This window comes from Primulina tabacum, chromosome 2 (assembly GCF_025594145.1).
Source record: "Primulina tabacum isolate GXHZ01 chromosome 2, ASM2559414v2, whole genome shotgun sequence".
Lineage (NCBI taxonomy): Eukaryota > Viridiplantae > Streptophyta > Magnoliopsida > Lamiales > Gesneriaceae > Primulina > Primulina tabacum.
Window position 1 is genome coordinate 48,220,301 of NC_134551.1, and position 15,243 is coordinate 48,235,543.

The following is a 15,243-nucleotide window of genomic DNA, read 5'->3' on the forward strand; positions in this document are numbered from 1 at the left end:
CTGCTGGAAGGGTTTGGTATATATATATATACACACACATATACATACTCATACTTTTAATTTTCTATTAACATAATATTCTAATGTTTGGATAAATCTATGTTACTTCTGAAGTGTTATTCTTCTATTCTAATATCATTAGATCACGTAGATTTCTCAAATTTTTATAAAAATTGAACATTAACATTCGAATACTCCAAATATAACATAAAATAATCCTCGTATTAAGCTTCATGTTAGGTTACAAATCTCACACATGAGTGCTTATATATGGGAATGAAAAATACAAGATTTACACGTGTCTGATAGGTGATAAATTTTGTCGTTCTCAACTTAAGGATTTTATGCAAATTCATGTTTTTAAAAATTGTGAGGGAGTACTATTTTAAAAAAAATTGTGAGGGGGTAATACATGAGATGGGTGATTTTGAAGTAAAGTTTATATGTTTTTACACTTATTATAAATTAAATTAATCTTTTTTATAAATAAACTTTGAATTTATATTTACTCAACTTTCATTGAATTTCCCTCATGGCAGTTGATCCTATATATGGATAGAAAATCAATAAATAACTCTCATGAAGTGAAGTAAAATTTGGAGCAATGATTTTATCATTGACAATATTTGAATTATATGGGTATACAAGTTATAATTTTTGATAAAACGACAAGTGTTTGATCTTAAAATTTGTATGGATAATAATTTAATGTGTTCAATTCCTATATATTGCAAGGTGATGAAATTATTGAAATATGGAGTTTTCTAATTAAGAACCATAAGTATCCCCCTAAAAAATGGTTGAAGCACGACGCTTCACTTGTATCACTTGCATGATTTAAAAAATTTGAGTTGTGATTAATTATTATAAGATAAGAGATAAACGTTCGATCCCACATAACTTATTTTATTAAAATTAGATTGGAAATTTTATACGGAGTATTTTGTTATGTTATATATATGTGTAAGATATATAACATTGTTGGAAAAATAAATTTCATAATATCTTTATTTAATTCATTCAAAAAATAGCTGTACATTTTTCAAAACTTAGTGAATAATGATATATCAGTAAAAAAAAAACAAGAAGAAGAAATACCACTAAACATAGAAATGTGACTATATATTTGGGACAATCGAAAAAGGAAATGTAACTATATATTGGGATGAAAGGCAGAATATAAGTTATTGATATATTGAAATTTTAATAAATGTATGACAAAAATTTGTTTGACAAAAACTTGTGTGAGACGGTCTCACAAATCGTATTTTGTGAGACAGATCTCTTATTTGAATCATCCATGAAAAAATATTATTTTTTATTATGATATTGATAGGATTGACTCGTCTCACAAATAAAGATTTGTGAGACCGTCTCACAAGAGCCCTATTCTAAATGTATTATTTTTTGGGAGGTTCATTCTTTTCTCAAATCATTAAAAAATTATTGTACGTTAAGTTCTCGATCTAGATATATAGATAAAAAAAAAAAAAAAAAAACAAGCGTTGATAGTGCATCCTTTGAAAAAACAAACAAATAATAACACTGATAATAATAAAATAAGAAAAAGGGAAAAAGGAGCAAAAAGTGCATAAAAATTCAAGAATTTTTGGCGTAAAATTCTATGGAAGGGGGGAAAGAACAGAGATATATTAAATAGAGCCGCCAGCAGCAAATTGTAAAGTTACTTGGTAATTAAATAATAAATAAATAAAAGTTGATGCTGAACTTTTTGTCCACATCATTTTCCACGTCATCATTTTTGTTGAGTTTCAAAGTGGGTCCCATCTCGAGTACAAAGCATTTAAAAGTGGGAAGCATAAAGATAAAGATTAAAGATGGGATAAAGCTAAAAGTGGAACTTTTGATTTTTTTATTAACTTGAAATCCTCCCATTTACTCTTCTTGCCTTTTCCTTATGTTCTTGCTTTGGATGATTATGAGCCTTTGTAACTCCACAAAACTCATATACAGTTGATACGTCTCACGATTAAATCGAAAATTCAACGAATGAGACGATCTCGGGTGATTATATCATGTTTCGATCTTGATTGATTTCCTACGACTTAATAATGAAATTAATTAAATGGAATTTAGATTTTTTAAAAAAATTAATATCGACTTCAATGTTTAATTTATAGTCTTACCCCTTATTAAATTTGGTTTGAGAGTTCGAACATATAATGTTGACACAACGATCATGAGCATCGAGTAGTTTTAATTCGTATTTTTTGTAACGCTGAAATTGGGGAATATGAAAGAAAGAGACTTGGTAATATTGCACGTACGTCAAACTGCATTTATAATTTCGTGTATTTTAAGTTTTGAAAAAAAAAATTGGAAAATTCCTATAGGATTAGGAAAATTAAAAAAAAATGCTCAAATTTATATACTAATTAGCGTACAAAACAAACATGACGTCATGTAATAATAAATAATATTATTTGTTAGACGGTCTCACGAATCTTTATCTGTGAGACAGGTTAACCCTACCGATATTCACAATAAAAAATAATAATCTTAGCATAAAAAGTAATATTTTTTCATGGATGACCTAAATAAGAGATCCGTCTCACAAAATACGATCCGTGAGACCGTCTCACACTAATTTTTTCCAATAATAAATTTTTTGTGAGACATTTTAATGAATCTTTATCATCTTTTTCCATATTTACAATGAAAATTAATATTTTTTGACATATAAAATAATATTTTTCATTAATGATCAAAATAAGAGATCTATCTCACAAAATTGTATTATGCGACCGTCTCACGATTACGAACTTTTTTTCTTAAAAAATAGAAGAGTATTTACTATTTACAGATTTCTAGGTCAAAGACAAGCTATCATCAATGTATTCCTTTCCGGATTTTTTGTGTAGGCCTCTGGTTTGATATAAGCTATAAAGTCTCAAATATATTTTATAAAAGATCCACACATATTTTGATATATATCAATATATTATTTGCTAATAAATAGAATATTTTCATTGAAAAATGCCACGACTCTTTGTATATTCCTAAATATTTTAAATAAGCATTTAATTATGGAAAACAACTCGAAAATATTTTAATTTTCTTAAATTTTATTTACGATGTCCAAGAATAATATTATGTCTTTATTTTTGTTTTGCCATGCATGGTAATGTAGCCAAAAATTGCGATTATCCGAACTACTATGTAGGTTCGTAAACGAATTCAAATAATAGTAGATCAGTATTCCACTTAACTCATAAGCGGGTCCAAGTAACTGGTGGAAGGATAATTTTATGGGTTATCTCATGTGTCACAAAGAAACGTCAGATATGCAAAAATAAAGTTTTTGATACAAAACGTAAAACGGCTGTGTTTTTGTTTTTTTTTTTTTTACTAAACTTGAAACTCATGAGTTTTTGGATAGTGCGCGTTTGATTTATGGATGCAACAGGCTTGACTTTGTCTTTGGAACAGAAGAGACATTATATGCATAGGTAAAATTTAAATGATTACGTAACAATATTTGAAATTTTAAAATTTTTTCAGTCGAAAATTATCAATTATTTTGCGCCTTGGTTCTAACTCTTAATATATGATCCCTCAAATTTTTCATATCCTTTCTTTTTATTTTTTTTTTTTTTAAAAAAAAAAAGAAATCCAAAAAGAGATGAATAGATCCTTAGAGCCGGATGCTTGTTTTGGTAATGCTTTTCCTTTTGGCTGCATATCTTTTCTTTTCTTTTCTTTTCTTTTATAATTATTTTTCTCATGCTTAATTCTCTCTCTAAATAATTATAAAAGAATATATTAATAAATTTGATTCATTATCACTTTAATTTTTATTATTTTTATTATTATTTTTATTATTTATCCCTTTTTATTACAAGGGTTTAGTGTAGTGACATCTGGGCATCTCTCAATCTTAATTAAAAAAATTAATGAAATTGGAAGAGTGGTTTGATTATGGGATCCCTTTAACAATTTAAATGTGTCTTTATCTTAGTTTAATAATTTGAAAAAGTAGCCTTATTTCATATACTTTTTTGTTGCCATCTCACGATCTCGACAAGCAATCATTTTCGCTCTTTGGTTGGAAAAGACGAACACTTTTCTTTAGGTTTTGGGGGTTTCTTTAAATATTTAAAAGATTTATTTATAAAAGAGAAAAAAAATCTACGGTTTTCATTATGCTTTGTGTTCTTTGCGTTTATTTTCCCATTACAATACCTTTACATATCTTTTTTATGTTCAAAAGTTGAGGATATACATATATATATATAATATTTTATAACTTTTAATTAAGAATTTAGTTGTGATATTCTTGTCCGACATTGATTTAAAAGAAAATTTAAAATGATTTATAAAAGGTTACAATAGACTCCTATTGTGGGGACCCGGACGCTAATTCATTCCTTAATCGTCTTTAGGAATAATTCAAACAATTATAATAAACAGGATCTAGATTTTTTTTTAAAATACAAAGCGGAAACGTAATGTAATTCAATTCAAATTACATATTAAACATAATTATACAAATCTTGTATTATCTACAAGAATTCAACTAGGTTCAACTAGATCTCAGTGCTGAATCCTAAGTTGCTTCGAAGCCCGGATCTCCACGCTATCTAGTCCAGCCTCTTTCTCTTCTTGACCCTGATCCTATCCCACCTGTTGCCATGCACACATACAGACAAGACAACAGCCGGATAACTCCGGTGAGAATTACATTCTCAGTATAAATCATGTATACATGCAATCATAAAAACAATATAAAAGCATATAACAGATATGTCTAACATGTATTCAAATCAGAATATAAATCCATATCAAGAATAAATCATATCTAAACATGTACCATCATCAGGAATATAAATCAATATGTATCAATATAACTGTCAATTAGACTCATGACTTCACATTTAAGACTAGACTCGATCCTAGTCTAGGGATCCCGGTTTCCAGAAGTAGGCATTCCCATATCGACCAACAGTAATAGAAAAGACTCCAGTTCTATCCACGTCAATAAGGTATCGATCACTAGTAATAGAAGAAATACCAATTCTATCCACATCGATATGGTATCGATCACCAGTAATAGAAGAAGCTCGTATTCTATCCACATCGGTGTAGTATCGATCACCAGTAATAGAAAGAACTCCGATTCTATACACATCGATATAATATCGATCACCAGTAATAGAAGAAGTTATGATTCTATCCACATCGATACGGTACCGATCACCAGTAATAGAAGAAGCTCCGATTCTATCCACATCGATATAATATCGATCATCAGTAATAGAAGAAGTTATAATTCTATCCACATCGATAGCCAAACATCCGGTGAGAGACTTTGGCACAATCGCCAATACACTATCTTGTGACATCGTGCAATGTGCCCGTGGCGATCCCACCACTATCAGGCACTTCTGTAACAAGATTACTCGTCTAATACATGCTGTCTATAAATCAAGAGAACAAGTACATCAATCAAATCAATACAATAAGGTAAAGTATGTGATTTAGGGAAACTCGAGCCAAACCTCACTCGAGTTGTGCAATCTCAACTCAACATTAATTTATACCTTTATATTCTCGGTCCGACGAAGACGAAATATTGAAGTCAACTCTGTCCATACCCAATCTGATAATGACAATCGAATAGATACAATATCAGTATATAACTCAGTTCAAAACCTGTTCTGATTAATACTCAAATCAAAACATAATCTGATCAATGCCCATCGACATATGATATCACAATACCATCTCAATCAATACCGAATCTGATCAATATCCATTTACGGATGTTTCGACGGTATCACAATACACTCTCGATAACCCCGTCAAGTCCAACACCACAGATATAATACCAGAACTCATAATCAATATCGGTGCAACTCATAATTTCAATAACAATACAAATCTGATATCGATTCTCAATCAAATCGACTCCAAAATTCATAACAATTACATAACCAGTCTACTCTTTAATCTGACTTCAGTTATACAATGTCTACTGTAGCAGAAACATCATATATTATTCATATTCAATTCTGACAACATCATATTTTCAAACGACATCAAAACGTAATAAAACTTACGCCCAGTTGTAGCTGTCGTCGCTAGGAACTCGGTGCTGTACTTAGATTCAAAATCAGAAGGACGGATCACTCGTAAATCTCAAATCTCACGTCGAAGGAAGACTTTACTCTTTCTCCCTTGAATCCTCGGTTTTCTCCTTCAATTCTTATCTGAAGAATTGTAGGATATATATATATATATATATATATATATATATATATATATATATATACACGTCGCACATACAAACCAAGTGGCAATCTTACGTTTTGCATGCCACGCGCATATGCGCGCCCAAAATCCGCGCATATGCGTCGGAAGCATTGTCCGGCTCCTGGACTACTCGCGCATATGCGCGCACTGACATATATCCTGCACATCGCCTCGCGCATATGCGCGCCCAAAATCCGCGCATATGCGTCGGAAGCATTGTCCGGCTCCTGGACTACTCGCGCGTATGCGCGCACTGACATATATCTTGCACATCGCCTCGCGCATATGCGCGACTCATCTCCGCGCATATGCGCGAGACTCTCTGGAGTTACTCGCATAGGCTTCGCAACTACTGGCGCATATGCGCGCCTCAATCCGGCGCATATGGCCAAAGCTTCTGTTCCAAAACGTTGGCTTCTGGACTGCTCGCGCATATGCGCGCACCCAAGTCGCGCATATGCGCGAGACCTACTGTCTCGGCGTTTCAATACTCGCGCATATGCGCCCAAGGTTCTGGACATTCTGCGCATGTTCGCGCTTACACGCCGCGCATGTGCGCGAAGGCACACCCTCGCACATGTTTTTCGCGTCTATTCTCGTTTTTCCCAGTCCACTCCGTTCCGTCTATAATCACTTCAATTAATCAAGAAATCATCCCAAATTAATCTCAGATTACGGTAAATATACCCAAATCATTTTCGATTACGGTAATCAAATTCTCGGGCCTTACACCTATAACAACTTGAGTTAATCATTTTCGTAAAAACAAAACTGAATCCTGAATTTTTATATAAGTCTATTATGCAGCTGCGCAACACAAACCTCATCCGTCTGGGTGTGACGGTAATTACAGAATTTAAGTTATTTTATCATTGTGACTCATTTATGGACTTTATTTATGACCTGTGGCAGAGCCAGAGGTATGTTTCCTCCTTTTGTTAATTATTTTGTATATTTTTTTATTTTTTAATGGATCATAAAATATGCAAAAATAATTCCATGTCTATATATTTTTTTTTTTGTGATTTGAATTTAATTTCGACATAGATTCCCAGCTGTGGAAGAACGTCCCAATCTAAAGGGAATTAATTTTTCAAAAATGGGTAATTGAGTACTGAATTAAAGATACAAGTGCCAAATATATCTTGCTTAGCTTCTCGGTCGTTTGTTAAAACCAATAATGAATATTAATCTCTTTATATTATTATACAAAGCAAAATGGCCAGAAAACTTTACTAACATTAATTAAATCATAAAAATTATTCTTAAAATTTAATAAACTCATGAATATATTTAGTAAGTTAATATTGTATTAAAATACATGTGTGTATATTTAATAAACTGTTGTCGTATGTCCTGAAAAATCGTTGTTAAAACCTCTGTGGTTAAAGGGTTCACACAAAATCGTTGTTGTAGCTACAATTTGCGACGTTTTTTGAAAAACCGTCGCAAATAAAATTAGCGACGAATTTATGAAAAATTGTCGCTGATTAGCGACGGAAACCATGAGAAACCGTCGCTAAAATTAGCGACAATATACCGTCGACGGTTAGCTAAAATTAGCGACGGACTAACCGTCGCTAATTTTAGCGACCGTTTTTTCACGATTTCCGTCGGTAATATTTTCAGTAAAATAAAAAAATTACTTTTAATAATTTAACAAATCTAAAAAAAACTTACAAATTTTACTATGCTAACAATATTCATGAACTTAACTAACACTTAAAAATTTACCAAAAATTAAAGCGAAAATTTTTACCCTAAATCGAAACTAAAATCATGTAAGAGAAAAAAATTTAAGTGTTTTGAAGTGATAAAATCGTGTAAAAAAGAAAAATTTTAGGTGATGTGAAGTGGTGTAGAGGAAAATGGACTTGAAAGTGCAGATATTTATATACAATTTGCGACGGTTTTGCTAGCGACGGTAATTGCGAAACCATGTTTTAAATTTGTGACGATTTTGTTTTCAACCGTCGCTATATTTAGCGACTGTTTTGCTAAAACCGTTGCTAAATTTAGCAACGGTTTTAAGCAAAACCGTCGCTATTTTTAAGTTAGCGACGAGTTCGTAAATTTAGCGACTGTTTTGCTAAAACCGTTGCTAAATTTAGCAACGGTTTTAAGCAAAACCGTCGCTATTTTTAAGTTAGCGACGAGTTCGTAAATTTAGCGACGGTTTCAGCGAATCCGTCGCTAAATATGACAACAGTTTCTCCAAACCTTTGTTATTTGTCCAAAAAACACGCTAATTGACAACGATTTTAGAAAACTGTTCGATTGTCCAAAAAAATACGCTCAAAGATAACGGTTCTATGAACCGTTTTCTTTGACCCTAAAAAATGCTCAAAGACAACGGTTTTATAGAACCATTGTCATTGACCCTGAAAACCGTTGACTTTGAGACGTAAAAGACAACGGTCTTTTGCTTAAAAAACGCACATACAACAACAGTTTTCACTAAAATCGTTGTTAAAAAGCATATAACAATGGTTTTAGTGAAAATCGTTGTCGTATGTGCGTTGTTGTTTTGGTTTTTTCTTGCAGTGATTATATATATATATATATATATATATATATATCTTATAAGCACATTGACAGTGTGGTGATGCTGAATAGCCATGTTGCTTAAAGAGAGTCGTAGACTTGTTTCTTTCTTATTTTAGTATATAATAATATAATAATAATAGTTAATAAATATATAATGCTAATGATTAACCGTAATTGCGTGTCTAAGAGATTATTTTGTTATGCAAATCAGCACGAGAATCAGCACTTGAAAGCAATTGAATTGTAAACACAAAGGCTTAAATACAATTAAATTAAAGTCAATAATTTGTAGATGCATGCATCTTATTATGTATGGCCAGGGGACTTGTACATTTTCCGTTTCCCCCTTTAATGTTACTCTAGTTTAATTTGGCGAACAGAATATGGATAAACTCCCATGACAGCACAGTTGACTGTTCAATAATAATAATAATAATAATAATATTAAAGTCAGATCCAAACTTTTTGTACTTAAACATCGTATATCAATATTATATTTTCAATGTTTTATATCAAATTTCATCTAAAAAATAATTGGAGACTCAGAAAGTGCAATAACATTGTGTGAATCAAGGACGTAAAAAGAAATTTGGTCCGACGGATACTGAACAAAAATACAAAAATACTATGAAGATTTATTGATCATTTACTCTTCACGTGATACACTAAATCGGGTAGATAGATAGTAAGCACCAAAAGACATGAGAACAGCTAGGGAGAATCATCTTGACTTTCCGATTATTGCATGCACAGGATTCAAAATTATATTTATGGCGAAGTCGACAAAATCCCGGCCGATCCTGGCTTGCTTGTGCCTTCTAATACATACATACATACATACATACATACTTGTGCTTTCTCTAGCCCTTGAAACGACGCAAAATCAAGAAAGCAACTGACTGACCTTGCATCACGATGTGACCACACACATAAAATGCTATCGTATACTTCATTAACTTGTGCGTATATAAATGTTTATTTTATAGTTCTTTCACATGGGGAGAAAGTACATCCGGAGAATTAAATTAAAAAGGAAAAAAAGAACTCATTTCGTTAAACTCCTTTGGAGTTTTTTTTCATATTAAATTTTTACTCTTTCCTCGCATTTTTTTTTTATTGTTGGGAACTTACAACCGCTATTTTTTCTTGTAGATAAACCCTAATGACCAACACAGTAGCATGCAACTGGTCAATTTTTTTGTGATAAGTTCAAACTTTTGATAAATGTACGTCATGCTCTACAATCCCATCTACCCCTTGGGGCCCTTTTCCGACATTTTTGGTTTGGTCGAAAGTGATATCGATGGAGAATTTTCACAAGTTTAAACATTGTGGAAAATTTGAATTTGAAAATAAGCAATGTTAGCATAATAATGAATTAGCTAAATATTATACTATATTTAATAGCGGAATATGTAGCGTTAAGTAAAGTAAAGTAAATTATATATTGATACCTCATAAGAGCTCGGGTTATGGATGACCCGGGAAAACTAAATGGATAGCCCAAATCAAAGTCAGTATGCAAATTACTTGCTTCATCAGCCGGACAGGGGATTACTCGGGATATTTTCTCATACAAGCTCCCGGAAACTTCCTACCCGGGCTACCTCGAGAAGTGTGCCACACTCGAGTGTATCAGTATGAGCTACCTTATGCTTGACAATCATTACTGTCAGAACAACATGTGTTTGGCGTGTCAGAGAAGTTATCGGAAGCAGGGTATGGGCAGCTTCCTTACCATACTTAGCAGGTGCACACTGAAAACAAGGTAATCATGAGATTTCCTCCTATAAATAACAGGTATTAATCACATTTACGGATTCTGAAACTTTGAATTCGCAAGCATTCACGTATATTCACACATATACAAGCCGTTCCACTTTTCTTATTCACCTGCTGACTGTAGTATCGGAGTGGATACGCCAGACACTCCTTCGGCGCCCATTCACGAGTTCATTTTATTGTTTGCAGGTCACGGTAGAAGCACAATATTACAGAGATATATTTTCCTCACAAAATATATCATTCCCTTACTCATTTTCCTCAAAAACTATATTACCATCCGGTGGATCGCCCCAACTTGGTTCACCCGATTTACCCGGATAACATTATATATATTTTCGTATAGTAAAATATTTTTAATGTAAGTACAGTAGAATATTTTGAAGTTGGCAACTGGGAAGCGAAAAACTTACAAGTGGTTAGAGGTGTCAATCGGGTGGGTTGGGTCGGGTTTCGGGTCAACTCGCGAAATTTTTTTTATTTTTTTCAACCCGAACCCATCCCGAACCCGAAGCAACTCGAAAACCCCCAACCCGAACACGAACTCGTATAACCCGACTCAACCTGTCTAACCCGCCTAACCCGAATTTTATTTATTTTTTTTAAATTTTTTTTAAAAAATTAATGAAAAAAATTCAAAAAACAAATAATAATATTTTAATTTAAACACATAATAACAAAATTTTCGATTTAAATTTGAAAGTTTAATCGTAAAAAATTAAAAGTATATTTACTAAATCAAATAAAAAATTGTTAAAAAAATAAAAATATGCAAAATAAATATTAAATGATGAAAATTTATCATGTAAATATACAATAAATTTTGTTTAAGCATACAATATTTAAAAATATAGGTAATATTTTCAAAAAAAAAGTTCGCGGGTCAACCCGACCCAACACGACCCAACCCGAAACCCGTCTAACATGGCACTAACCCGAATCAACCCAACCCGAACCCGAAAAACCCCAACCCAAATCTGATTTTTTTTCGTGTTGGGTCGTGTCGGGTTGACGAGTCGTGTCGTATTTTGACACCCCTACAAGTGGTGCACAGTTAACCGACCCATAATAACAAGCAGCATACACATCCAAGCATAACGCGTGTATCAGTCAATTATTCAGCCCCAAGTTTCAATAATCACAGTAGGACTTGAGTTTCCACCTTTAAGTCCCACCACATATTTGAAGCTATCCAACATAAAAAAAATAATGTTTAAAAAACCCATTAAATTAATTGCATAACGTAAGCGGGGTTATTCACAAATATGCACCTCAGCAAGGCCTAATCTGGAAATTGAAACTTTAATTACGAACATTCGGTTTCCAGGGTACCTATACCATCATCTTGGGACGAGAATACTCAAGGGTTACTCCAATTACTATCAATCATCACTACCAACAGCCTGAATGGGTAAAAGAAAGTTCAAAATAGATAAATGCCAACTCAACTTGTGTTTTTTGTTTCAGATTTCTGAATAGTCTTTCTTTGATTAGTGAATGTGATGTTACCTGGCGAACTGCATATGCCTTTTCCAGAATAGCAGTGACTTTGATGTTTGCATCCCCAACATATTGCACAAACCCGTTGACCCGGTTAACCGGCCCGTGCAACGGGTAGGTTCCAGTTCGGGTCTCGGTCAGATGACATCCTGTTTCTAATACCAGAAGCTGAAAAGTAACATATCTTTGCGACCACTACTTCCAGTTTCATTGAAATTTTGAGTACTCTCTGGGTGAACTGACGGCCAACTAATGAAGCCGGTCAATAAGGAAAAGATAATATAGCTAGACTCCCATATATCTCTCTGTATATCTACACGAAGATTGCAAGGTACTAATACTTAAGAACTACTCAATTTCATTAGTATATGCAAGGTTCTAAAGCTCGTGTGCAAGTCAAAAACTTGAAAATAGCACTACTTTCTGGCAACTCACTCTTGTTCCTATTTGGTGCAGGAAGTCCTCATTTTTATCTACGCCGCCCTTCTGCCGATTGTCTTCATGTTTTGCATCAGACTCGAGCAAGGCAGATTGCTGTTACATAAATCACTATTATAAATTCTTTTCAACATAAAATATTAAATGAAATATAAAGAAAAATGAAGGGGACTCAGAATAGTTCACCTCACTATTCTGTATGTCTGAGTTCTCAAAAGTAAGATGTTGATTCAAATGGGCTGGCTTAGGTTGCTGAGACACGGTAGATCCTGAAAGCTTAAGCTCAAATACATATTTAGAGGCTTTTGACAATGCCTCCATAGCATTCTGATTGGGCTTCATACCCCGCCATTGCGCAGGAGGTAGAGGTGGAGTAGCAGGACTAATAAATTGTGGTCCTAAAGGGTAATGTGAATTGGCTCTTTTTGTATGTTCCTCCATGAATGAGCTATTTTGGGTGTCTGAGCTCTGAAGATCAAATGACTGCTGAGATTCTGAATTTTGCACACCATTTTCAACAAAAGGAGACTGAACTTTGCAATTTTCAAGGTTATCTCCATGGTTTTTCCTCCCAGCATCACCAACTGTTGAAACAAACTCTGTCAAAGAGATTTGGTGAAAAGAACCATAAAAATGACGGTCCTTGCTAGAGGGAGATTCGCCAGACTCCCACCTATCAGAATTTGATCCTGACTAACGACTGATGCAACCATCTTCTAGAGAAGGCGATGGATCTATAGAATATGTCATCATCTGAGTCTGAACCGTCATTTTGCAAAGTGCCAGACACCTCAGGTACCAACTGAAATGAAGGAAAGATACAACTGCTGCTTTCGTTATTACCGTTTCTATCAGGAAATTTTAATTTCAGCTTGGAAGTCTCAAATCCATCAATTGGTTGGAATGATATTTTCGTGTGATCAAGTGGAGGAGATGCTGATTAGGTCTTTTGATGGTCTTGAAAATGTTCGATGTGCAACTTTTTGATTATTTTTCTGCTCAAAGGCACCGGTAGCTTGATAGCTGGTAGGGCTAGTGCTTTCATTATGATTATGCAATAGTTTCCCGTTAGCTCCCATTGTAAACAATCTATTGCTAAGTTAAAAAATACGAGAAGAACTTGTGCTATTATCTTGCTGATTTCTGGAAGCTTGGTATTCTGAATTTCCAGGTAGAAGACTTCTAGAGGCCGCTGTACTGGCTACAGTGGAACTGTCATTACATAGATAAATTGAATTCCCAGTATTTCCATGTCTGGTTGCTGAATCAGCTGGTGAAATTTTGCAAGATGTCTTCCTATTTTCATCACCGTTTTTGGACAACTGAATCCGGTGGTTTTGATGGCTTGAGGCCTAGTAAGCCACCATTCGTCCAGAACATGGCAGAAGTAACATTAGAAGTTTCTGGTGCAGGCTTCTGAGACTCAGAACTGCTCCTTGCTCTATGGATGATTGGAAACCCTGATATATCATCTCTACAGTCGGACAATACGGAATTTGAAAAACATCCCTCGACTGCACCATAATCAATGTCAACTTTCTAGAGAGGATCAACTTTCTGCAGACCACCTCGATTCAATGACTCCCCTGTTCTTAAAGCTGATTGGAGATTCTTGTCATCCGTCAACAAAGTTTTCACGGTTCCTCCATTAATATAACTGTAAGCTGTAGAATGGGATTTTGGAGATCCAAAATGGGATCTTGTTCACAACTTACAGTGATCGTAGAACTGAAGGCCAATACATTACATTCAGATTCCAAAGATTGGTATTCCATGTTACAATTTGTGAGATCACCCACTCTACCATCTGCTCCTATGTCATCCAAATCAGAGTTACAACCTTTCTTTTTAGTGCAATTTGTATCAGTTTAAAATTCTAACTCGATGGTATTAAGTGCATCCATAAATCGATCAGCTGTCAATGTCTTCAACAAGGATATCACCGGACTCCAATTTTGGCACAGCTTCATCACAAGGCGTGATATCATTTTTGTCAACAGTTTGCATATTAAAGTCATTAACACCCCCAGTTTCAAAGTTCAATTTTGAGGAACATGACACTGTATTTCTATCATGATCAAACTCCTGCGTCGTGCCACTGGTATCATACTCCTGTGCTGTAGACTAAACTGTATCCGTCTTTTCATCCCAAGTAACATAAGATGAATTATAGTTAGGCTGATCTTGTGATGGACGGATCTGAAGACCATCATCATATATATCTGTAGCTTTTTGCTCAAGAGAATTGTGATGTAGCAAATCACTATCATGTCTCTTTGCTGGAAAAGACAGATTCTCGAGAGACTAGTTCTTCATGTTGGATTGAGTATCTTATGTTACTTGGGATGAAAAGACGGATACAAGATCAGCCTAACTATAATTCATCTTATGTTACTTGGGATGAAAAGACGGATACATAATGATCATTTAACGAGGCTTAGCTGTTGACCTGACCTCCTCCTGTACAGAGAAGAAGTTGGGTTTTTTTTTATAATTAATTTAAAAATAAAAAATATTTCAAAAATAAATCAAAAAAAAATTATTTTGCAAAATTATTTTAATCCGCGTTTACAAAGCGCGGACGCTCGTCCACGTAAGCACGGTGTATTATTATTATTATTATTATTTATTATAATTTTTAATAATTAATTTAATTAGAATGAAAAATATAAAATATAAATATTTATAATATATGTTAATTAT

At 33.6% G+C, this 15,243-nt stretch overlaps 1 pseudogene; it reads right to left on the bottom strand.

The window, feature by feature from the left end:
* Nucleotides 1–11,646: 11,646 nt before the first annotated feature.
* LOC142537803 (uncharacterized) lies at nucleotides 11,647–14,967 on the bottom strand (annotated as a pseudogene).
* Between the last annotated feature and the right edge of the window lie 276 nt (nucleotides 14,968–15,243).